The sequence below is a fragment of the Anomalospiza imberbis genome, chromosome 8 (assembly GCF_031753505.1).
Source record: "Anomalospiza imberbis isolate Cuckoo-Finch-1a 21T00152 chromosome 8, ASM3175350v1, whole genome shotgun sequence".
NCBI classification, from domain to species: domain Eukaryota; kingdom Metazoa; phylum Chordata; class Aves; order Passeriformes; family Viduidae; genus Anomalospiza; species Anomalospiza imberbis.
Window position 1 is genome coordinate 29171693 of NC_089688.1, and position 24800 is coordinate 29196492.

At 46.2% G+C, this 24800-nt stretch overlaps 1 long non-coding RNA gene across 3 annotated transcripts in view; it reads right to left on the bottom strand.

Annotated features, from left to right (window-relative positions):
• Positions 1-24800, bottom strand: part of LOC137478352 (uncharacterized) — a 56366-nt gene that overhangs the window by 24216 nt on the left and 7350 nt on the right. For 2 of the 3 annotated variants that reach the window (XR_011001522.1, XR_011001520.1), the window contains exon 3: positions 9071-9121. This is a non-coding gene — a long non-coding RNA (uncharacterized lncRNA). Of the gene's footprint in view, positions 1-9070; positions 9122-11793; positions 14530-24800 lie in introns of those variants that run through there. The other variant, XR_011001521.1, reaches the window with a different exon arrangement.

Sequence of the window (24800 nt, forward strand, 5' to 3'; positions counted from 1 at the left end):
AGATTTGTTATTTCTGCACTTCTTATTTATCCAAATTTGCCGTTACTGCTGGCCAGAGATACACTTGATCATTTACACCAATGTACTTTTTTTTAGCTTGAGACTTCTTCCTCTCTTTAACATGAATCAATGAAATGGATAAATTTGAGCAATCAGAAGAGAAGGTGTGCAAGGAAGAGGAGCAACAGGTTCAAACACCAACTGCATGTCCCAAACCAGTGCTGGCTGCTCCTGACTTGGCTCATCACCTTTGGAGGTGATGGCTACAGCCATGCTGATGATGAAGCTGAGAAGAGTGGCAGGAAGGGTGGAAAGCAAGAGGCTGTGTCTGGAAAAACTGGAGACAAATCAAGTCCTGGTCAAAGCAGATGTAATTCATGATGAGAGGAGCAAAGCTGAGCACTTTCACAGCAAAAGTAATTTTGTTGTTGTTCTCTGGGTCCTGAATTCCTGCCCTGCCATGTAAGAATGATGTCCAAGGCCAAATAGTTATTAATAATACTCATTAGTTAACAGCAACAGTAGTGCTATTGGAAAATTTCAGGTCCCATACTCACAACTTACTGCCAAGGCAGTCACTTCCCAAACTGACTTCTAAAATTAGAAACAAACAGGCCCCTTCTAAAGGCAATAAACAGCACTTTAATTGGACTAAAACCTATAAATCTGTCAGCAGCCAGTTACCCTGGCTCCCCTGTGTGATCAGCAGCTTTGAATGCCCTTCTGGGTCCTTTCCAGAGGGCTATGATGTGATCTGATGTCATCACAACAAAGGTGTGATCAAACAAGGCAGCGTGGCCTGGTGGCTCGGTGCAGGGGCTGACGTGGCCCAGAGCGGGCTGGACAGAGGGTGACACCATCAGCAGGGCAGAGGGACAGCCTTGTGCTGCACAGCTCTGACTGGACTGGGAACACATGGGCATGGACTAACACCTTGGGTAACTCTCACGTCAGGGCCACATGAAATGCATATTACAATTAATTTTCCTTAGCTGAACCAGTACATTTTCACCTGTTTGTTGTGTGATGGAAGGCTTTTAAATGAATTCTCACACATCTCAAAAAGATACCAAGTGTCACCCTTGTGATGCAGAAGATCCCATCAAGAGAAATGATGCCTGGTAGCATCTCCCCTGACAAGAACATGCTTATAGGAAAAACAGACAGATACACAAACTTGGCAGGATGAGGAAACAAGCCTTTTCTGAATGAGCAATACTGGAAAAAAATCATGATACAGTCTCCAGAACACTAGAAATAATCAGCAGTAGCTGCAGATCTATGCTACAGTTTACATTTTGCTTACTTTTTATTGCTATAATTTTCATTCTTGAAAGAAAAATAAAATATTTCACTAAACAAAACTGAGTATTTTACTCTAAACTACATTGGCCCGAGGCCGTCACAGAGCTCAGGAGGAGACTGCCCTTTCCATGCTTCCCAGCAGACACACAGCATCACCTGTCACAAGGCTGTCACCTGGGTGTGACTGGGTGACCTCCACCGGGCCATTCACACCTCTGCAGAGCTGATCCCCAGCTGCAGATGTGCTCAATGCCAGGCTCCAAAGGAAAATAATTATAAATTTCAGCAGTGTGCCTGTGAAAACATCTGATTTGCTGGGCCCTTGAAATACCCTGTATTTATAAACAAAGGAGGGGTTTAGTTTTTCTTGTCCTAGAAAAACGCACTGGAACATTTCACCACCATTTTCTTTCACTTTAATTAACAAGCAAAGAGGGAATGTCAAAGAGCAATTATACAAAATATATACTGTGCTGATTAGGGATTTCTTTTCTGTAGCATGGAGAAGGCAGCTTGAAGTTCACATTAAATCTCTTTCCCCTTCTAATGAGATATGCCTTATCCAACCCAGAAAGATACAATTAACTCAGGAAAGAATGCAGCCACTTTCTCAGGAAAAAAAAAAAAAAAAACAGAAGGGAGGGAAGGAAGGATTCATGTTAAAAGGTGAAGCATGAAAGGCCGATCCTGCAGATCCTGAGTGAATATCTGACTCAAAAGAAACATCCTGAGCAGCTCCAGACCTTTAAATAAGCCCACAGTTTAACAAGGCTCAGTCCTGGTCCTGAACTCTTGTGGGTTCCAGCCCAAATCACCTCTCTTTGTGCCCAGAAGCGCTGGGACCATTTGCTTACCCTTGCCCAGAAAATGGTTGTTTGGGTACCAGGAAATCAAAGATTTAGGCGACTGAGCAGGGGCTTAAAGGGACCCTAAAAGCCACCACCAGTGTGCTCTCTGGGGACTGTAAAGATTATGTGGGTCCTGGCTGACCTAAAGCAGCTCTGGGAAAGCTGGACAGGGACCCTTTACAGGGGTATGCAGTGATAGGACAAGGGGGAATGGCTTGATGCTGAAGGGGGGTAGATTTAGTTTAGATATTGGGAAGAAATCCTTTACTGTGAAGAAAGTAAAGAAATCCTTTACTGTGAGGCTGGTGAGGCCCTGGCACAGGTTACCCAGAGAAGCTGTTGACACCCTGCCCCTGGAAGTGTTCCAGACCAGGCTGGACAGGGCTTGGAGCAACCTGGGATAGTGGAAGGTGACCCTGCCCATGGCAGGGGCTTGGAACCAAGGGATTTTTAAGGTCCCTTCAACCCAAATCATTCTGTGATTCTGTGACCAGCCAGCCCCTGCTGCACCTTGGCCACCCAGCTTCCCACAGGGAATGGATGTTCCCGGGGGCTGCCCACCTCGCACCTCAACCCAGCCTTACAGCTCTTTTCTGTTACTTCAGGGTGTTTTGGGGTTTTTTTCTCCCCCCATGACATTTGTTCTTATTTTCATTTGAAGAAGCACGGCATCCCTCTCTCCCCTTGCCCCTGGCGATGGGCAGAGGGTCCCGGCTGGAGCGTGTCCTCCTCCAAATCCCTCCTCAACGGAGAGCGGGGTCACAGGGGAAAAAAAAAAAAACAAAAAAATACCAGCAACAGCCCAGGAGCATAAATTGGACCCAGAAGGGCAGATGCAGACTGAGCAGGAAGCGCTGCCCGAGGCGAAATGAAACAGCTGTTGCCATTGTTCTGTCTCTGCGCGCTCCGCGGCCGGGCCGCGGCAGCAGCTGCTCGCAATTACCGCACATGAAAGGGGGGCACGGGATTAGGCGAGTGACGAAAAAGCGAGAGGACCGCGAGATTTATCGCCGAGCGGCCGAGCAGCCCCGCTCCGGAGGGCGGCGGCGGCCCCGGGAGCCGCCCGGCCCGCGGCGAGCTCCGCCGCCGGGGAGGGATGCTGTCCCCGGGCTGGGGCAGCACGGACACATGGCGGGGATCCACAGCCGGGCATGTGGCCGGGGAGGGATGCTGTCCCCGGGCTGGGGCAGCACGGACACATGGCGGGGATCCACAGCCGGGCATGTGGCCGGGGAGGGATGCTGTCCCCGGGTGGGGCAGCACGGACACATGGCGGGGATCCACAGCCGGGCATGTGGCCGGGGAGGGATGCTGTCCCCGGGCTGGGGCAGCACGGACACATGGCGGGGATCCACAGCCGGGCATGTGGCCGGGGAGGGATGCTGTCCCCGGGCTGGGGCAGCACGGACACATGGCGGGGATCCACAGCCGGGCATGTGGCCGGGGAGGGATGCTGTCCCCGGGCTGGGGCAGCACGGACACATGGCGGGGATCCACAGCCGGGCATGTGGCCGGGGAGGGATGCTGTCCCCGGGCTGGGGCAGCACGGACACATGGCGGGGATCCACAGCCGGGCATGTGGCCGGGGAGGGATGCTGTCCCCGGGCTGGGGCTCGCACGGACACATGGCGGGGATCCACAGCCGGGCATGTGGCCGGGGAGGGATGCTGTCCCCGGGCTGGGGCAGCACGGACACATGGCGGGGATCCACAGCCGGGCATGTGGCCGGGGAGGGATGCTGTCCCCGGGCTGGGGCAGCACGGACACATGGCGGGGATCCACAGCCGGGCATGTGGCCGGGGAGGGATGCTGTCCCCGGGCTGGGGCAGCACGGACACATGGCGGGGATCCACAGCCGGGCATGTGGCCGGGGAGGGATGCTGTCCCCGGGCTGGGGCAGCACGGACACATGGCGGGGATCCACAGCCGGGCATGTGCCCAGAGCCGCCGGCCGGATCTGCTCGGCTCCGCAGATCCGTAATTGTCGGCGCGATCCTCCCCCGAGGGATCTACCGGGACCGGGCAGAGCCTCTGGGCAGATTCCATCACCTCTCTTCGTACGAGCAGGAAAACAAGCGAACGAGATGCAAGTTTAACATTCCTTGTGGAATTACTTCAGCTCGCCCGCATAATCAGACTTGCAAAATAAAAATAAAATAAATAAAACAAACCCTCACAGCTCTCTTATTTTGCAAGGAGTGATGAGCAAAAGAAAGGTTTTTCGGAAGGTGGAGCATGTGTTTGCCATCTTCGCTCCTAATATGGAAACCATATGCTTAAATACCCCACCAAACATACACAATATAACACTCTTTTTTATTAAAGGTGGTTTTATAAAAGCTATCCACCTTCTGTCCACTGGTGACTCCCAAAGAGGTCACATATTCTTCATTGCAACTATCAATACGTATTTGGGTTAAATTAAGCTCCAAATAGACTGTTTCTGATTATTACTGCCAAGGGAGCAAGAGGCCTTCTTATTTTCCCTCACTGATAAATTAAAAGAACTGTAATGGGTGATTTCTGCAACCTGTAAAAGGGCAACAGCATCTGTGACTCATTTAGTGTTGCTTTAAAGAAAATTTATTTTATTAATTTGGGCAGAGTATAAAGAGAATGTACTTTTTTTAAAAAAACCAAACTCTACTGCTAAAGAGAAAGAAGCAGCAGCAGATTTGCCCCATCCCTGGAAATGTTTGCCCCATCCGTGGAAGTGTTCAAAGTCAGGATGGAGCTGTAAGCAACCAGCTCTAGTGAAAGATGTTCCTGTCCACATGATGGGAGTTGGAGCTAAGTAATCTTTAAGGTCACTTCCAACCCAGGCTATTCTATGAAGAAAACTCTGCCTCAGAAAAAAAAAATTTTGCAAATAAAAATTGCCTAAAGTGTTATTAAAAGTGCAGAAGCTCCTGCCTCCCTCTTAACTCTGATGTGTTTTGCCCTAGCAAATAGATCTCAACATGAGATGGCTTTAACTAAGTTCCATATCATTGATGAAGGAATAGATGAGAAGCAAAACATGAGAATCACTGCTCCATTGCTCCTCTCTTTCGGAATCAAAAGGAACCAACCAGCCATCCCCTGGTGTGATCCTTACAAAGACCCATATAAGATTATTTCCTTCAGATTGTGCAGCCAGGAGCTGCCCATTTGTCAAATGGGTTTTTAGTTTATGCAGCACCCAAAAACGCCAACAAAGAAGAATAGGGAGAGGGAGAGAGGATGGCAATTTCCCATTCTTCAAACCAGAGGTAATGGTAGCAACCACAACATGACCACCTTTGTCCGGACGGACAAGCAGGAGGTGGAGAAAAGATCAAAAGCAAGTGGGAATCAAAAGGATTAAGATACTGAAATTCTTCTGTTTTGCCACAGGCTGTCACCCTAGCTCCACATATCACTCAGCCAGACAGGAACACTCCATGCAGAGCAAAGAGAAACAGCTCTAGAAGTCTGAAATCTTGCTCCTCTTGAAATTTAATTGGCCTGCAGGTTGCCCACAACCTCAACTCCCCTGCTTGTAATTCAGAGAGTAATATTGCAGAGTAATGATAATATCTAATTATTAAATAATACATTAATTTTTATAAGTGATGGCAAATTCTGTGGTGCCTGACTTGTCAAGAGGAGTCTGCCTCAACTCTGGAGTGCCAAATTACATCTCTTCTGCTTCAAGCTTTGCACATGGACAAAGTTGCTGGTTGCTCTTCAACCAGGCTAAGTTGCTTTGGACTGCTTAACCCCTCTGCCAAGACTGGGCACTTTAGCCCTGTACTGCTCCAAGGACCAGGGCCCAGCACAGTTATGTACCTCTGAGCATCTGGATCTTCCTTACAATCCGTGACTCAGCCAATTGCATTTTTTGTCACCACTAACATCAGCCCTGTGACAGTCCCACAGACAGCTGTCCATCTTGCACACCCAGCATGTGTCAGCTGTTCCTCTGCTAAACACTTTGTGAGTCACTAAGAGTGGATCCCTGAAGGTACTCAGGTTGCTCACTGCTCTCTCTATATTTTAGACAAAACCCCCCTTTCCTGGTGGAAAGATTACAAGGGTAGTGCTATTTTCATGACTTGCTGTGGAAAACATGGATGGACCTCCAAGCTGTAAATGAGAAAAGAAGAAAATGTGTGTTTTTTCAGGGCATCTGAGAACGTGGCAGGAGGCTGGAGCCAGGTGAGGGTTGGCCTCTCCTCCCAGGCAACCAGTGACAGGACAAAAGGACACTGCCTTCAGCTGTGCCAGGAGAAGTTTAGGTTGGACATTAGAAGGAATTCCTTCTCAGAAAGGGTGGTTAGACATTGGAGTGGGCTGCCCAGGGAGGTGGTGGAGTCTCCATCCCTGGAGGTGTTTAAGAAAAGATTGGACGTGGCACTCAGTGCCATGGTCTGGTTGGCAAGGTCGTGTTTGGTCATAGGTTGGACTTGATGATCTCAGAGGTCTTTTCCAATCTAAATGTTCCTGTGATTCTGTGGTTTCTAAAACACAATAATGTCATGTTTGCTCTTCTGAGAAAAGGGCAAAAACCTGTGAAATACTCATCAGGAGTATTTCAGGATCTTCATTGTTGAAGATCCATTTTGTTAAAATACTGCTCATCAAATATGCTGGTTTTCCTCCTTAATAGTATTTAAATTTGTGCCTAGTTTACTAACAGCTAGAGCCATCATAACTTATCCAAATATTGTTGTTTCACTTAGTGATCAAATTTGCACATAACTCTGGCCTAGCTGTGACTTCTGCAAAGAAAGATTTGATGATCCTATCTTGCCCTTTCTTTCCTTTTGCCACTGAGGAGCTGCAATGTCAGGTCCGGAGCTGCTCAAACCATTCAGTTTGGGGTTTCATACACAAGCTGTTCAGGTTTGGTTTGATTCTCTAAGTGGCTTTTTACTCTGAGCTGTCCTGGTTTTGTCAAGTGGAAGCTGGGTCATAGGGAGGTGGGATTATTGCTCGATGTGTTTCTCTAAACCTGATATTTAAAATGGGATTCCATTGTTGCAGGAGGAAAAAATACTTTTCATAGTCATCAGCTAATCAGGCTTTTCCAAAGTGGCTATGGAGCTACAGGAAAAAAAAAGGACTTTAATTTGACTTTGCGGTAAATTACTCTGATTTGGGAATGATGTACTGTGAAGCAAGATCATGGTGGCAGTACAGGCTCCTGCCCTGTGAGATATCGTTGTGTATTTATTTCACACTGCACCTAGGGAAACCTTCTGCCTAATTTTTGTGTAGCTGCATCTTCAACGAAAGGCTACTGATGTCTGAATTTGCAGGTGATGTAATGGCTTGGGGAATTAAGTCTTATTTTTTCCTTCCTCTTTACCTCCCTCTATTTACTTTATTTTGTTTTGTGCTATGTGAGCCTTTAGTCAAATATTCCACATACACACTCATCACTGGGGCAGCTTTGAGCACAATGCATGGGCATGTCTGGGCACTGCATTAATACATCTTCTCCTTGTCTCTCTGCAGATTATCCTCTGTTAGTGTAATTTATAACTCCAGCCCTCTGTGTACATGCTTCCATTCTGAAAATGTAATGTCACTGCTAATTAAACAGTGGTTTAAGAAGTCAGCTGATAGCTCCTCACAGCATCTAGGAATTAACCTCACCTGGGAGCAAGCTGCTGGTTAAGGTTCAAGTGAAGCTTAGATAAAGGCGGGGAAAAGAAAAGACATCAAAGAAGTAGTCACCACCAAAACCTCATCCTCCACAAATTGTAGGTGTGGACATGTTTTTCAGCCATAGGGTTCCTCCCTCCACTGGATTTCCAAATAACTATAATCATCAGAATTCCCTCTTTCACCTCCCTCTGGCCTGATTATCTCATCTTTCTCATTTGAAGTCACTTGTTATGAGAAATACATTCACTCCTCTCCTCTTTATTACTTTGATCCCAAAAAAGCCTAATTTGGCTCAGATGGTGCTAATTTAGCAATGCAGAGCTTAGGGACAGCAGTGTCCTGATGGGCTGCTGTCACCTGTGAACAAGGTTTTGTTCCTAATCTAAAAGATCTCCTTGGGATTTGTTTTATGTGTCATTTCCTGGAGCTCCCTCGGAAATCATGGGTCCAAACTGGTGTATGCAGAGGACAGGGCTGTATGGATAACTGAGCAGTGCTTGAAATTCATGTAAACTTGGGAAATCTAATGTCCAGAAGCCTAAAATCGTTTTGTTTTGTTTTGGTTTTCAAATTAAATATTCTTCTTAGAGGAAGACGTGAAAACAAACAGAGAAACAAAGAAATCACAACCCAAATTAGGCTCATTCTGAGTAGCCTCATGCCAAAATCCAGATACCAAAATCACTAATCACTGTGGATGTAAATTTTAGGATGTTGACAGAGCATACATTATGTGATCAAGAGTATAGTATGAATATACAGCTGAGATAAGGAGGGGATTTAATTCTACAACAGATAAGCAGGGTGAATTTCAAGGGCTACACAGGGAATTCATCCAGCTCTGTGGGATGGAACAGTATCACTCCTGAGTATTATTAATGCACCTCAGTTCTTTCTTCTCTCTCTCTCTCTTTTTTTTTTTTTTTTTTTTTTTGGTATGTTCACAATTCTTAATAATATGTTTGGAAACTGATTAAACTTACAAATCAAGACCTGGGGTTAAAGGCAACCCTGTCTAACTATCTTATTATTTATAAAAAGATTATCATTAAATATCTTGCAGAGAATTTTTAATCACTGCAGAAACTGAAAGAAAAAAAGAGTGCAGGAAAAAAAAAAGGCTAATGTGTCTATTTTTTAATTAAATGTAAATATAATTTGTAAGGCTTATGGGTTTTAAACAGAGAAAATTTACTCTGCATAATTTCCTTTCTGGTTAACCTTATAGACAGAAGTGTAAGTAGGGTTATTCAGAAGAATTTTGTAGCTATTAAGCCAGTTACCAGCTCCAGATCCATTGTTGCAGGTCACTTTAGACATATCCAAGGTTTCACCTGAAGTGAAAGTTCCTAATTAACAGTGACAACATGGTGATTCTGAGCATCAAAACAAACCTTGTTAAACAACCTGGTTTACAGCTTGTTGGGGATGTCAGCAGATTTTTCATCTTTATTGCTGCAGACAGATAACAAGGCTCTGATCCTCGTGTACCTCATGGAATGGCTCAAACACACAAAAGTGAACTCTTGGTTATTTTAATGTGACAAGTAAATATAGCCCAGTTACAAACACAAAGGCAGGATAAATAGGCCTGACAATACAGCAATGCCTAAATTACTGCCAGCTTAGTATTAAAAGTTCTGTTGTGGTTTCTGGTTCAAAGAGTCCCATAAAAATCAGAGTTAATTTAAAACTTAGCCATCCATGGGAGTATTTCTTATTCACACAATACAGGATCTCTTGCACAGGTCTGTTTATGTGCTTAAGCTATGGAGAAATTTTCATTTCAGTTCAAGAAAGTACCCATAATCAATCCTGCAAAGTAATTAAGCACATGCTTAACTATACACTTTATTTAAGCATGTGCCCATTACTTGTCATCATTTCACCTGTCACAGCTTTTTGAGCCAGTTGTTTCATTATTTGCTGCTTTTCTTTTTGAAGTAAATAATTCATAACAATATTGTGATACTTGGTTACAGTCGATCAAATGTTGTAGATCACTGCTGGGGTTTGTACCAGATCATGATCCAGCCAATATGAAAAGTCCACTGAGCATCACTGCCTAGAGACCCTTGAAATTCCAGACTCTCCTATGGAAATCCATGTAAATCTTCCCTGATTTCATCAGGAGAGTCACCTGCCAGTCCATAACAGGCGAGAGGAGTGAAGGAAGGTATTCCACCAGCAGGCAAAGGGTCACCAGCCCTAGAGAGACACTCTAGGAGAAGAATTACCAGACTGATTACCAGAATGCCAAGAATTACCAGACTGATTTACAGATTTGTAGGCTGGCTGTGCAGTGAGCACCACCAGCACCCCAGAGACTGTGCCCTCCTGCACAGACAGTTTTCTCAGTTCCAGCAATGGAAGGTATTGTTTGATCAGCCCTGTCAGAAGTGAAAGATGCTTTCACCAAATGGACAGAACAAAGCAGGCATTCCCAATCCATACCCAGACATGCAATTACTGCCAAAAGGGACCTCTGCAGTCTAAGCTCCACCTCAGAGTGGGTTCAACACTGAATTCAGACCTGAACAAAGCTCAGGGCTTTGTTCATCTCAGCCTTGAGAACCTCCAAGAATGGAGAGGACCTTTCTGGGCCCTGCTGCACTGCCCAGTGAGTGCAGCCCCTCTGTGCCACGAGCACTGTTCCCCTCCAGCAGCAGCCAGGCAGATTTCGGTGCAGCTTTCAGTTTCCTGCTCTTCTACAGCTGCCTGCTGTTCCCATCGACTTCCCCAGATTTTCCCAAATTCCTGCTGCTGTTGCTGCTTACTTGTAACTCCTAGCTCACCCTCCAGAGCCCTGCAGAAGCCAAACAGTTCCTAAGTAGGAACTGCTGGCCTTTCCCACACCAGAGACCTTTCCTGGCGCGCCGTCATACGGATAACACATGCTGTGTCTGCACTGCCAGGAAGCTGCAATCCAGAGCCCTGCTCCCAGCTTGATCCCAGTGCTGGGGAATCTGGAGTGTGTCTCAGATCCCCAGAGCCCACTGCTGTGTGCCATTCTCACCCACACTGGGGTGGGAAGGGGCAGAATGTTTGGGGATGTGCTGGCCCTGGCACAGAGCAGGGTGACATGGATGTGCATACCCAGACCAAAAAGCAGGAAATCTTTCCTATGTGGCTTATTTTACTGTAGCTTCTGTGCCCAGAAACATGCCAGGGCTGGCACCACATTAGTCAGAGGAGGAAGGGAGGTCTGGCAGGGATGGATGCTTCACCAAGTATCTCCTGCTGCTCCTTCTCTTAGCCTAACAAGCTGGGGCTCCAGGCAGTGGCTTTTGGTGCCTTTCCCCAAAACCAGTGTCTCTTGGAATGGGATATTTCCTCCTCAGCCTCCACAAAATTGTAAGCCAGGTTCTCCAGGCTCAGTGCAACCTTGCCCTGCTGGAACTTAAGCGATGAGGGGAGGCCAGGACCCACCAGCCTGGCTGAGCTCCACCTTACTCATGGCAAGAGGGACACCACAGTGGATGCTCTTTCTCCTAACCTCCTTCTGCCACGGGAAGAAGGGAAAATCTCCATCCCAGGTTGCAGAAAGAATTGAAAAAGTCCTTTCTCACATTCTGCCCTCTGAAGGCAGCAAGCAGAAAACTGCTGTGAGGAATCACCAATAGTCTCTGTCCGGCTCTGCTGCAAAAGGAAACACCTTTTCTCTCCAAGGAGCAGGGAGCCAGGACAGAAAGGCAAGTTCCCAGCTGCTCGTCTGGAAAGACCAGCAGGGCTGTTAGGAGAAGGAGGAGGAGGGTGTGGGAGAGACAGAGGCTAGCCTGTGATCTGGGTGTGAAAGAATCCACAGTTGAGCAGGATCAATAAAACAGTGCCAAGGCTTGTGACGAAGGGAGCAGAGAATAGGATGGTGGAGAGTAAAAGAGAAGGAGCCCCCCTACAGCTTCTGAGAAGAGAGGGGTAGGTAAAAAGGGAGCCCTGATACCACCAGGCCCACAGGAGACTCAATGGGTTGTCTCATTATTATGGTGAACAGAGAGAGCTCATGAGCTGGGAAAGATAGGAAGCTTTTATTTATTTTTTTTAAAGAGCACAGCCTCTAGGAGGGTTTTTGCAGCTCAGATGCTTTTATTTTGTGCCAATTACTTATACAGGGTCTGCATTATTCCCGTAATCAGTCTAAATGAAAGTCAAACATGAAAGATTTCTAACAATGAGCTAATTGGAATGCCATTACCATTTAGATTTAATAAGGTATTTGTAATAATAAACTTGCCTCAGTCTATAGAGTTGTCTTATTCCTGCTCAGATCTTGCAAGAGTGTAAGGGTTGACATTTGTCATTCGTTCTGCAAGACGTTGGATATAACCTTCAAAATGTTTTAGTCTTGCAGTGCTTAGTAAATGTCAGGGACAGAAACAAAATCTATAGCCTGCTATTGTTCTGGCTGTGTCAGGCTCAGAGTTAACAGGAATTGTGCTACAGCTCAACAGCAGATTATATCCCACATATCCTTCTTTATTTGCAGTCCAAACATCTCGTGGTTTAGAACGAGTTACTCAAAGTCCTCTTATGTAGCTTCATTCATTATTTGCATTGAGGTCTTGCTGAGGAACTTCAGTCCAGTTCCAGCACTGCCAGGTACTACACCAAGAGCCTTGCATAGCTTAAGATCTAAGTAATTAAGTCAACACAGGCTCTATCTTGAAGCCAAGATGTCCCATCTACAGAGGTAAAAGCTAATTAGAGCTCCATGCACAGCTACTTTTGAGAACCAGTCACAAAAAGAAAAAAAAGAAAAAAAGAAAAAAATGTCTTGCTTTACATTTCTGGGTGAGCTGTTTTCACAGAAAGCACATGTGAGCTCAAAGACTTGGTCTCACTGTGCAGCTGAGGAAGTTTTATTCAACTGTAGTTCATACCACAAAAGCAAGGCATAATCTTGGTAGGTATTTCTTCTATTATAAAGAAAAAGAGCTTGGTACTTCATGCAGTCTGAGGGAATTCCCTTTGGAATAGACTGAAAAGGCAGAGGTTCAGCAGATGTGTGTGTGTATATGTGGGAAGCATAAAGATAAAAAAAGACAAAAAGCCAACAAAAGACTCAAGGCAGCACAGATGATACAGAAAAGAGCATGCTGGGAACATTCTTTAAAATCATGATACTTCTCCCTCTCTCTTTCACCCCAGAAAGATGCTACGGGTATTTCTCCATCCCCTAAAGAGGTCCAACAAGCAGAGGGGCAACAGAATGCTTGATTTCTGTTTTAACAGGAAATAAACCCCACCAAGTTTCCTGGTGGTATCTCTGCCTGAAGAAGCATTACCTATCCAATAAGCTGTGCTGCCATCAGCCGCAGATGAATTATGTTCTGCTGACACTCTGTGGTCCCAGCAGCTAGTCCTGAATGATCTGACTCAACAGAAAACTTTGTACAATAGCTCAAATAAACATCAAATCATTGGAAACTGGCAAAGCTCATGGAAATTTGGCATGTTCCTTCCTGAGGACAGTCTTTTAATACAATCCGACACTAGGGATTCAGCTGAACATTTATAACGTCCAGGAAATTCTAGGCACAGTTGGTAAAATGACCAATGCTCTTAAAAACCTACTTCTTTTTTTTTTCCTCAAACTGTGTGTACTTCATGCCAAAAGGTTTTTTCAGAACCGTAAGCCAACAGTCAATGGCCTTAAGTTAACCATATGCCTGAGCACTGTGCTGGATTGTTGGAGAAGAGCAAGGAAGCATGAAAATCAATAGCTTCCCTGTATGTGTTCACAGAAGACAGTTTAGCTAAGAGTTAAAATCTGAGCCTAAAATTCAGACTTTCTTACTCTTGATGAAAAAAGACAAATTACTTTGTCTTTTTCTGATTCACTTCATACATTGGGAAAAAAGTAATTCTTGTTACTTAGATCACAGCAATGTTGTGAAGCTTAATTTTTTGAGAGGTGTTTGGGGATCCTTGTATGAAAAGTGCTATAAATATGCACATTCTTAGTACTATTTAATTTACTTCCTTTACAATTCCTTTGAGCCAGCACATGTTGCCAAAAATGCAATATTCTCTAAGATGTCTTTTCTTCTTATATCTGTCTGGAGTCCAGGACATATCCCAGCCTTATAAAGCATCCGATATTGATGTATCCACATGCAGCATGTATATATATAGCTAAGACCATCAGATGGGGTTTTTTTCTCCACACAGAAACCCAGACTTGCTCAATGTAGAAGATGGACGTGCTTAGCAAATGAGGCAGCTGTTCAGGTTTTATTTTTATGCTCATTGTTTGCTGTGCAACCACATGTCTCATGGAGTGCATACCATCCAACCTTTGGAGTGAATCAGACAAGGCTCCACCAGAACTCACTCACTTGGAGCATCCAGCTCCACCCTGCTCCCTGTTTGACACACATCTGTGATCATGTATTCAGGGACTGGAGCACAAGAAGGCTTTACATTTGTCATTTCCAAACTTATTTTTTTAGCCTCGGATTTTTTTTTTTCCTGTGGATGTTTTTACTGAGAATCCCTAGGCATGTAAAACTTTGCAGTATCAAAATAATTCCCTGAAAGTTGCATCGCACTGTTGAACAGCATCAGTGTCCTGCAGATAGGAGGACAGCTGTACCTGAGCATCAGCTGGGCCCTTTTCTTGCTTTTCTGAAAGAACAAGGACACTTCCATGGCTGCTCCTGGTTTGCTCTTCTGCACTGTGTCATGGAGCACGTGCCAGATATAATTTCCTCAACTTGCCTAATGAGGTTTGCAGCAGATCTGCCTGGGAAATAAGAGATCAACTTTTCAGTGTTTAGTAATAAAAATATTATCACCTGTGGCTTCCCCTCTGTGAGGGAGTTGAGGGGAGATGTATAAAGCATCACCACTTTTTATGCTCCCCAACGTTTTGAAATCCAGAGTTTTCTCATATTTTACAAAAGGATTTTGTTCCTTGCTTCTATAACTGGAGAGGGTATAGACATCTTTAAAGCTCTTTAAGTTGGCCTGGCTCACAACCCAGTAGTTGAATATGTCCTGTAGTCTCTAAATAGAGCAATGCAAATAGCTTTTATTGGTTAACCAAGAAATTTGAGACTAGACTAGAAGTATAGAGAAATTTGATTTTAGGAGCAGCCTGGAGAAGAACAGAGAAATCACAGCACTGGATGCAGAGCTCTCTTCTCTTACATCTTCAAGCATATACAAGGAGGTGGAAAGAAAGCAGCAATTTATGTACAGACAGAACAAGAGGCCAAGGACTTCATCTTTCAAAGGGTTATACACACTTATCTTTAGTCTTATGATTAGCCTCATTAATTTTGGTAGTACCTTGGCTTCAGGAGGGTTCTGAGCATGCAGTATTAGACTATTTCATTGATGTGCACTGTTTTTAACTGATGCAGAGAGCAAATTGCAAGAGTGAACAAAATGTGCTACAGGGGGTCATGGGCTCTGCAATTACTGCAGGCAGTGCTGGGCAGACAAGATATTGTTGTCCCCTGCTTGGTAATATATGATATAAATAATGTTTATCCAAGTATAGGTGGTATTTCTACATCTCAAAATCCCCAAGTTTAAATCAAAGTTGAAAGGGGAGCTACAAGAAAGTTGGGGAGGGACTATTTACAAGGGCAGGTAATGATAACACAAGGGAGAACAGCTTCAAACTGAAAATGGGTAAGTTTAGGTTAAATGTTAGGAAGAAATTATTTACTGACAGGGTGTTGAGGCACGGGCACAGGTTGCCCAGAGAAGTTGTAGATGCCCCATTCCTGGAAGTGTTCCAGGACAGGTTGGACAGGGTTTGGAGAAACCTGGTCTAGAGGAAGACGTCCCTTTCCATGGCAGGACATTGAAATGAGAAGAACTTTGGTGTCCCTTCCAGCTCCAACCATTTCTTGATTCTATGTAGACAAGGGGAGGATGCTGGAGAAGAGAGGGGAGAATGGGGCAAATCCCTCCCAAGCCAGGGCAGGAAAACACCTAGAGCAATGCATCCACATGAGCTGAGTGAGCTGATGATCTGGAAACCAGGGGGGCTAGGCAGTGCTTGTCACAGCAGCCCACCTCAGCCAAGCACAGGTTTGTCACAAAGTGGAGCACCAGGGGATGCATAGAAGCACACAGTGGTTTTGCAAACACTGCCTCGCAGGTCCCTTCTCCAAACTGTGACTGTCACTTCATGTGTCCCCTGTCATTGTCCCACTGGCATTCCCCAAGGCATCCCCTGCCCTCTGACACCCCATTCGTGAGAGGATGCCCCAGCACACTGTGCATGTGGCACTAAGCACAGGCAGTGCTCAGATCTGGAGGATCTGGGTCCTTCCCCACTGTCCCCACCTCCTTAGGATGCCCCTAATCATCTGTCCTGACCTTAAGAAGCACAATGGAGCCCTCTATTCTGACTGGGGCCTCTAGGATCTCTTCTAACATAAATAGTAATGACTATAATTATTAATCATTACTGTGATTGTGTGATTATAATTAATAATCATAATAATGAATCATTATAATTACTCTAATAAATGACAAGCCCTGCTTCCTCCAGCGAGCTTCGGAAGCACAAAGAATGAGCTGTTGTGTATATTTAAGGAATCTCAAACACTTCTGGCCTTACAAGTCCAAGCATCTCTGTTTGTTTTAAGGACTTCCACATTGTATTTAATTTGGAAATCTGCAGCTGCCTTGAATCGTGACCAGTGGAGCGCTGCTACCACATGCAAGGCCCTTTGCTTTAAATTCAGCAGAACCATGAATAAACAGGGATTGGAAAGAGGAAGGAATGTGCATATGGGTATTACTTGAAGGATGGAGAACCAGACCTGCCTAATATTTCATCTAGATTTATAACTGAAAGTAATTCAATTAATTGAAGAGCATTTTCAGAAAGACAAAATAAAGCAGCAAATGTAAAGGCTGCAGGCACTTGAAAGACAGATGGTTTGACACGCTCTGCCACTTGGGTCTTGCCACAGGCATGATTACTTTGGTGCTATAAGCTCAGGATAAGGGAGGGGAATTTATAAAAAGTATTAACATTATTTTAAAACTGCACCTAAAGTGAAGGGATTTTTCTCCCTTGATGATGTGCATGCCACAAGCCCAGGTGCCTAAGACATGCTAACTGTAAACCTCTGTGTTTTATATGAAATACCTGAAATCTGGTCAGAAGCACGTGGCTGCTCCGTGCCTCGTGGAAGAGGGTGTGGAACAAGTGCCCTTGGGAAGCCTGCTGGAGTCACTGTATATATTGCATAATTACCTCTGGTTACTGGGCTGCTGTGAGTCACTCCTTCCCAAGCATAAAGAAACTGATCTTGCAGAATGCAAAATCCACCCAGCAGTGGGTCATTGTTTAGGTTTAGCATCTCATTCTGCTACGTTCAGAAGGCACACAGGATGAGCATTGTGACAAAGTAGAGGAATTCTGTCTTGATTTTAAGATAAAATATTTGCTAAGCTTTAGCTGATATGATTTGATTCACTGCTGGTGACCATAAAAATCTCATTATCCTTTGTTATAGTTGGGCACGTGTGTTTGAGGCTGTGTATTTCTGAGTTATTGTAGCAATTACTCTAATGAGAAGGGTGCAGTTAGCAAAAGAGCTGCTGCTCCATGTCATGGGACTGAGTGCAATGACAAGATGTGAAAATTTCTGCATTACCTCTTCATATTTTTGATACATTTTGGAAGGAAAGGAGTAGGAAAAGGGCCTATCTATGTTTGTGTGTCAGGATTGTCCCAGCACACAGCTCTGCAAAGTTAACACTAACAAAAGGTGAGCACATACATGCATCAGCTCCTCTGTAAGCAAATCAAAGAAAGAAAATAAAGCTGATAGACAAGAACATTAAAGAGATCGTTTGGGCTACTCATAACCAATGAAGTCTATTTTAGGTGTGCCCTATTTTGCGATCAATAGGTTGTTCTGGAATTTCTGCAATCTCTTTGCAGTGATAACCTGTCTAGAAACAGCGAACACTCAAGGGCCACAGGCAAGTGCATCCTCAGCCAGTTTGTGTAGTGGTACCAGCCATTACCCCACGTGAAGCAGGACCATTCCTGCTGCTGCTTGTGCTTCTTTTCAGAGAAGATAAGAATGTATGGGCTTTAAAAAAGGAACTGAAAAGATAAGTAGCTAATATGGTTTAATTATAACAACAGCTCTCAGGTCTGAACTTGAAGCAGAATTTAGCCATTACTTACCATATTCCTATTTGCAATGGCTGATAGGCACTAGATACTGTATGAAAGGAATAAAAAAATGAAGGCATAAATTCTGAAGGTTTTTTAGTGTCTAATTCCATCAGCTGCTGTCTAGAGTCAGGCTTGTGGGTTTCTGTTGAGAAAGTAGTGTTCCTTCAGGGGAGAGTCCTGAGAAATCCTGAGTGAACAGCCGAGAGAGGGGCTGACACCCGCTGCCTTCAGGCAGGATGGGTTTTCAAACCCCACACTCTGAGGTGGTGGAAGCACAGAGCAGATGAGGCCTGGGGCAGGCAGAGCTTCTTCAAACAAATATGTGGATGTATAAATGATTTAATTACCAGACTGTTTAGGAGAATTTCTAATCTCTCTTTAACCACTCGTACTGACATATCTGATGTGTGATACCATTTAGATTGAGAAGAGAATCCATTTAAAGCCTAAATACTCCAATTTTTTTTTTTTTTAGATGCCTGGGAGCAGCTCAAAGTTCAAGCACATGATGCTCTTAAGGACCTACTAAATTAGAGGCCATGGGGTGCAGGGGGAGCAAAAGAATGTTAAAGTACATTACGTTTTGAAGTATGTGGTTTTCAAACTGACATGAACGAGGTTTTAACTAGAAGTGTAACCTAATATGGGTCAAGGTTTCCAAACTGAGGTGTGTATCGTGCCAGATACATTCAAGAAAAGAAAAAAAAAAAGAAACCAAAAAACTGGGGCAGTCCAGCTCTGACCCCCACTGTGAGACAACCTCCTGTGAACATCTGGCAGCTCCTTGCAGGAACCAGGAGGTCCCAAATCTCGGCCTCCCTTCAAAAATCAGGCTTGCCAAGCACTGTGTGGGCTGCTAGTCAGCACGAGGTGACTGTGCCTGCGATTGCAGCCTAAATACATAGTGGAGGGAAGAAGACTTTCAAGCTGATTCGTACACATCACTGGAAGCTGCCATTTAGGTTTTGTGATTCACAAATTTGCTCTCTTGTTATAAACAAACATTTCTTTTCATGATAGTGTCACAAGGACTGAGCTTGAGAGCCTCCCTGCATTTTTTTCCTTTATTCTTGGCATATCAGTACAGTTGAAAGACACACTCTCTTGCCTCCTTAGACTTCTTGCCAAGCCACAACCACAAGCCATCCTTACAACCCCAGAGCGCTTTTGGCAGTTGTGACACAGAACGTATGGCTCATGTGGTAAAATGTGCTGGCAAGTTCCCTGCAGGCCCCATCCAGCCATCACTTATGTGCAGAATTTGATGCCAGATAGCAGCTGTTGTGTTGAGGCTGTTCAGTATCACACTAATCAGTCTTGTCTCATCCTTTCTTTCCCCTTTCCTGTCTCCACCTGCTGTTTTCTTTTCCTTTTTATTTTTTTTACTTCCTTTTTCACATCTTAGATTAAGACTGGAAGTGCTCTGGGGCAAGGACCATGATTTTGTTCTGTATTTCTGTCTCTTGCCACAGAGTCTGCTTGCCTGGCACAGCAGCAATGCAAACAGTAATGCCAAATAATACGGCTGGCACCTGGCAGGTTACATGGTGAGTGACCTGAAAACTGACTGCTGTGGGTAAAAACCACAGCTCCAGGGGAGCTTTTAATGAACTTTTTGGAGGTAACATAGCACTGCTTTACCTATCTGAAAGTATTTGCACAGCAGAGGCCTGACCAGGCATTTATCCTGCTCTGACTGCCTGCGTGTGTTCTGTGTGTTTGTTTGGTAGTTGCTGTTGCTTCTGGTCTGAATTGCAGGACATGTTTATGGCTCAGGAAAGTTGCCCAACAGAAAGCCTTAAGGGAGGAGTTTCCTGGGAAATAATGACGCTCTGTATCTTCTCCAAAAGGCATCTGACAGCAAGAACTGTGCCTGGAACTGAAGGGGAGCTCATCCTTGTTTTAGGTGCAGTCTCCAGTCAGATACAGCTGGAGAGGAAGGATAGCTTGGAGTGGCTGTGTCCCTGCAAGAGCTTTATCTTTTCATTCACGTTAGTGAGCTTCCCTGGATACTGGCAGGTTTTGATTACGGTGAAGGAAGAAGCTGCAGCTCCTCACACCTTCTCTGAGACTCTCCAGCCTAAGGATAACAAATGAGGAATCAGTGTCTGGTGGAAAAGCTGGAAAAATCAAGATACTAATCTAAATACATCTGTGAATCATCTGATGTGACTGATTTCCTCTGAGGTGTCAGTTTTCTTTCTTCATTTTGACTGCAGATACAGGTTATAAAGCATCATGGTCTGAAAAAGAATTTAGTGGTAAGCTCCCTTCTCTGAGCTCACATGGCCATTTTTTGATGACTTGGTAACTATTTAATTGTTCTAACTATGAAAGGAGATTTTCTATAGGAAGTATTAACAAAGCATTTTCCACAGTGATGCTGAAACTCAGAGAGTAAGTGTTGCAATGTAATTCCTAAACTGCATAGAGGAAACACCTCCACTGTGGCTGCACATCCTGCTTCTACAGCTCCTCCTGTGATTTGCTTTTTGACCTTCTTGGTGGATCTGCCTCTGTACTGAATAATGTACAGTGCTGTGTGACAATGCATATGTTTCAGGCTGTAGGAAAAAAATAAGATGAGAAATACTGTTTGAGAGCTAAATACAATTATATCAATATGTAATGTGGTTTAATCTTGCACTCTGAGTACCAAGAGACAATTTACTACTGGCTTTATCCACAGTGGAAAATAGTTCATAATCTGTACACTGGAGTTAGGAGTGTCCTTTTGTCCTCAGCTTCACCATTTCTTACCTATTATTTACTGTAGTGTTGATTCTTTCTTTTTTGGCTTTTTTCAAAGCACAGACACTAGCTTTGCCCTCTTACTGAGATTACTGTGCCAAGGATTGTCATCTGTGCACTGAAAAAGAGTGTGGCACAATTGATCCTTAGTCCATGACAGGGTACACTAAATACTATTGCAAAGCAAATGAGTTATCCATAACCAAACCCTTCTCCAGGGAGGCTTTTAGATGCCAAAGCATCAGAGTTCCACTGAATTGTGCATGACTGCAGTGCCCAGTGCAGAGCTGAGATTCATGAGAGCTGGCATTCTTCAGGTGTCCTGGATGCTCACATGCAGCTCCAACGCAGCGTGGATACACCGCTGCCAGTAATTCCCTCCTTTCTCCCTGCCTGTGCATTTTGGGATGTTCAAAGCGAGAAAGAACCAGCTCTGGACAAGACAAACACTGCGTTTTCAAAGAATTTCCTGCCTCTCAGGGACTCTTTAGGTCTGCTCCAAGCGAGGTCAGCCACAAGTGGGCACTGTCCGGCTGCGGCTCCTGCTGCCCGGGGTGGGCACAGCCACCAGCGGCCCGGGCAGCTCAGGGAGAAGGGATTTGCTCCCGGCGCTGGGCAGAGCTCTCCGCCCCAACTAAACCAACGCTCTGGGGGCGACCGAGGGTGGCCGGTTCCGCTCACGCTTTGCAAAGCATATTTTTGTGTGAAATGTCCCGCCCATGGTAGCAGCAGTAATGAAATGGTATTTGAAGACAAATTATGCTCATTTCTTTGTCACTTTGAAATGCAGCTGTTTCTGGATTTGCTTCTCTCGAGTACACACCCTGCGTGCTACGTTGGACGTCTCTGCCTTTATCCTGACTTCCTTCCAAGTGCTCATTCCTCTGCAATTCCAACCACACCACCTGAAGCTGAGGCTTCTGCTGGGGTCTGTCCATACAGGCTGTACCGTTCACCATAGTTGGAGAGTCTCCCGTTTACCAAAACTGTAATATTTTAGCTAATTTCTAAGCATTTCTAGCAATTAAAGCTGCCACATAGTTTAGTCAAAGACATGATTGTGCTGTTTGCTGCTGTCTCCCATCAGGAATTTAGTTGCCTAAAACTTTCCGTGCTGTCCAGCAGAGTGGAATGGGCTGTTGACGGCTATGCCTTTTTTTTTTTTTTTTTTTTTTTTTTTCCAACTGCACTGGGATAGAAATGGGTTTGGTAGAATATTTTCACACTGAATTGCAAATGATCCCATGCAGCAATTCTTTTTTTCTCGGCAAATATTTTCCATCTCTGGTCTCCAAAATGGAGATCTCTTTAATCCTGGGATAGGCAATTGCAAACACAATAGAGGACACCAACCTCTTTTTATTTCTCATTTAGGATCGGGAGGTGAAAAGTCAATATTCATCTGTGAGATGCATCCAGCTAAACAGATGCTGAACCGCATGTGCTCCCTTTAGTCCACTCCGCAAGTTTATGGAGAGCAGAAATATTTACACACCGAAATAAATCCCTCACCCGCTCCAAACCACAAACTTAACTTCCAGCCCAGGCGGCCTCAGCTCGTGGTGCCTGCCCCGCTGTTTTAAAGCGTGTTTACCTAATGGCCGGACCCCTGCCCAGCTGCAGGAGACCCCCGGCTCCCCCTTCCCGCGGCTCTGGGGCTCTGCAGAGGCGGGCAGGGCCCTGGCCCGGGAGATGGTGAGGCCGGAGGGAGCTCAAATCGCTCGGTTTTGTAAAATGGCCTCTTCTGATGGCGGGGGCAAAGCCTCCTGTTGAAGGTGTTTGCAAACGGCCGAGTGGCCGCGGTGTTCCCGTGCCCCGGACAGCGCCGGGGGTGCTGGGGAGCGGAGGGGGAGGCGCTGCGGGGGATAAGGGGTTAATCCGGGGGTCCCCGCTCCAGATGTGCGGCCAGTCCCGCCTTGCTCACGCACCCCCGGCCCCGCAGCCGGGCTGGGCTCCAGCTCGGCCGCACACGACGCCCCGCAGGGGCTGGAGCATCCGCGGTCACCCTGCCACCAGGTCCCTGTACGCGGTGCCCGGCGGGCCGGGAAATGCGTTTTGCCTCGGGGACCTGGTGGGGACAGCTCGTAAATCACCGCGGGGATCGCGGGTACGTTTAATCCCGAATTTTTTATTCATTATCACTAGCTCTTGCCCTTTAGTTTCTTGGCTCTATGGCTTTGCACGACCATGCCAGAGCGTGTCCTGCTCCCTGCCGTGCCCCCCAGCAGGTTTGTGACAAAGAAGCCCCCTACGAGGTCACCGCCGGCTCCCGGCCCGCATGTGAAGCCCCGGGCCCGGCGCTGCCCGGCGGCCTCGCTGAGGGCGCGGGGGACAATGGGGTACACTTTAAGCGCCGTCTGCTGATGAAACATAGCCGGGCGCTGGTACAATGGGCTGTTTTCCATCAGGCGTGTAAAGAATGGTTAGCTGATGGCTTGAAAATTCAATTGAATACCTTCACGGACCTAAGTATAAATATTATTTTTTAAAAGAACAATACGTAATTAAAAACTAATATTTAACAACTTAAACGCCTATCCTCTAGGAAATAACAGCCTTTCTTCGCAAAACCTCCGAGATTGACTTCGCTTCCTCCTGTAAAATGAGGCCAGATTTAATTCTCCAAAGATCAGTGAGATCAAGTATTTCAGCGCTCAATTTACAGCTCCGGGGTATATGGGACCCTTTCCCAGCTATCTGGGTAGGCTAGGAAATAACTCGGGGAAAGAGGAGGGGGAAAGGAAGGAGAATTAATTCCCGAACACCGCAGTAACACCTGTAGTATTTCCTTGACTCAACGTCACGGCGGCGACCGCCGGGAGCGGGTTTCTCTGCCCACAGTCAAATTGCGAGCAGGAAAACAGCGCAACTCTTACAAACAATCAAACAAACAAACAAACGCACACATCGTGTTTGCTCGTTTGGAAGGAAGCGCCCTAAATTGGGAAGATTGCTTCGCGAAGAAACTCAGTCCCGTCGTGACACGAGCGGGGAAGCAGGCGAGGAACCATCTGCCACCTCCGTAAACATCCTCGCCTGTGGGTGCGTGGGATTGCTCCTTGGGCTGGAAGGAGCGAAACACAAATAAAACTGCTAGTTTCACTGAAACCTTAAAAATATATATATATATATATATATAAATCATTACACTGACTCGGAGGGTCCCCGCTGCCCCCGGAGGGTCGCGTACTGCTTCCCTGCAGCGCCGCGGCTCCTCTCTGCAATGTCAAACCGCGGCCCGGCTGCAACCTCTCCCAAGCCCTCCGCAAGCTTGTCCTCTTCCTTCCCCGCTCCCTTCTTCTGAAATACAGCGAAAGGGGAGAACAAGCCACCCCTGCTAACCTCCCGGGGAGGTGGGAAGCGGAGACCAGGCGGCCTTTCTCCCTGCCGCCGGCCCCCTTCGCCAGCACCCTGCCCCTGCCCGCCACGGTGCCTCCGCTGCCCGCTCTGCCTGTGCGGGAAGCTGCGGGAAGCTGCGGGAAGCTGCGGGAAGCTGCGGGAAGCTGTGGACAGCGCTCTCCTTGGCTTGGCTGCGCTGCGCTGGGGCGCGGGGAAGCTGCAGAGCAGATTTTCAGCAGCTAGGCTCTGCATCGGCACTGCCTGCGAAGCAGACCCCTCGCAGACGCACGCACTTCTTCCCACAGGGAGGTCCAGGCTCCTGCTCTGCCTCCACCATCCGCTGCCTTTAGCTGTGGGGAGCACTCCCTCTCCGGGACACCCGCGGCTCTCGGACGGAGCCTGCGGGCAGCAGCGCTCCCGCCCCTCACCGGTGAGACACCGGTTGCTTTTTCCGACCTGCGGTCAGAAAACCACTTGCTTTGCCATATCATTTTCCCCCTTTCTTTTCATTTTCATTTTATTTATTCCCCCTGTAACAGTCTGTGGAAAGTGAAAACTGATTGAAGGTAGGTGATTTGTGGAGAGAACCGCCGTGTGCGCTCTCTCTTTACCCATATGGAGAAGATTATCGCTGAAGTTCCGACTTTCGTTGGATCGCAGCATCAAACAGCGCAGACCTGGCAGGAGTCGGGAGAGGGGGTCACTTTCGATTCCCGGCTGCTACTCCTGCAGCCTTCACGGCCGGAGAGAGGAGAAAGGAACCG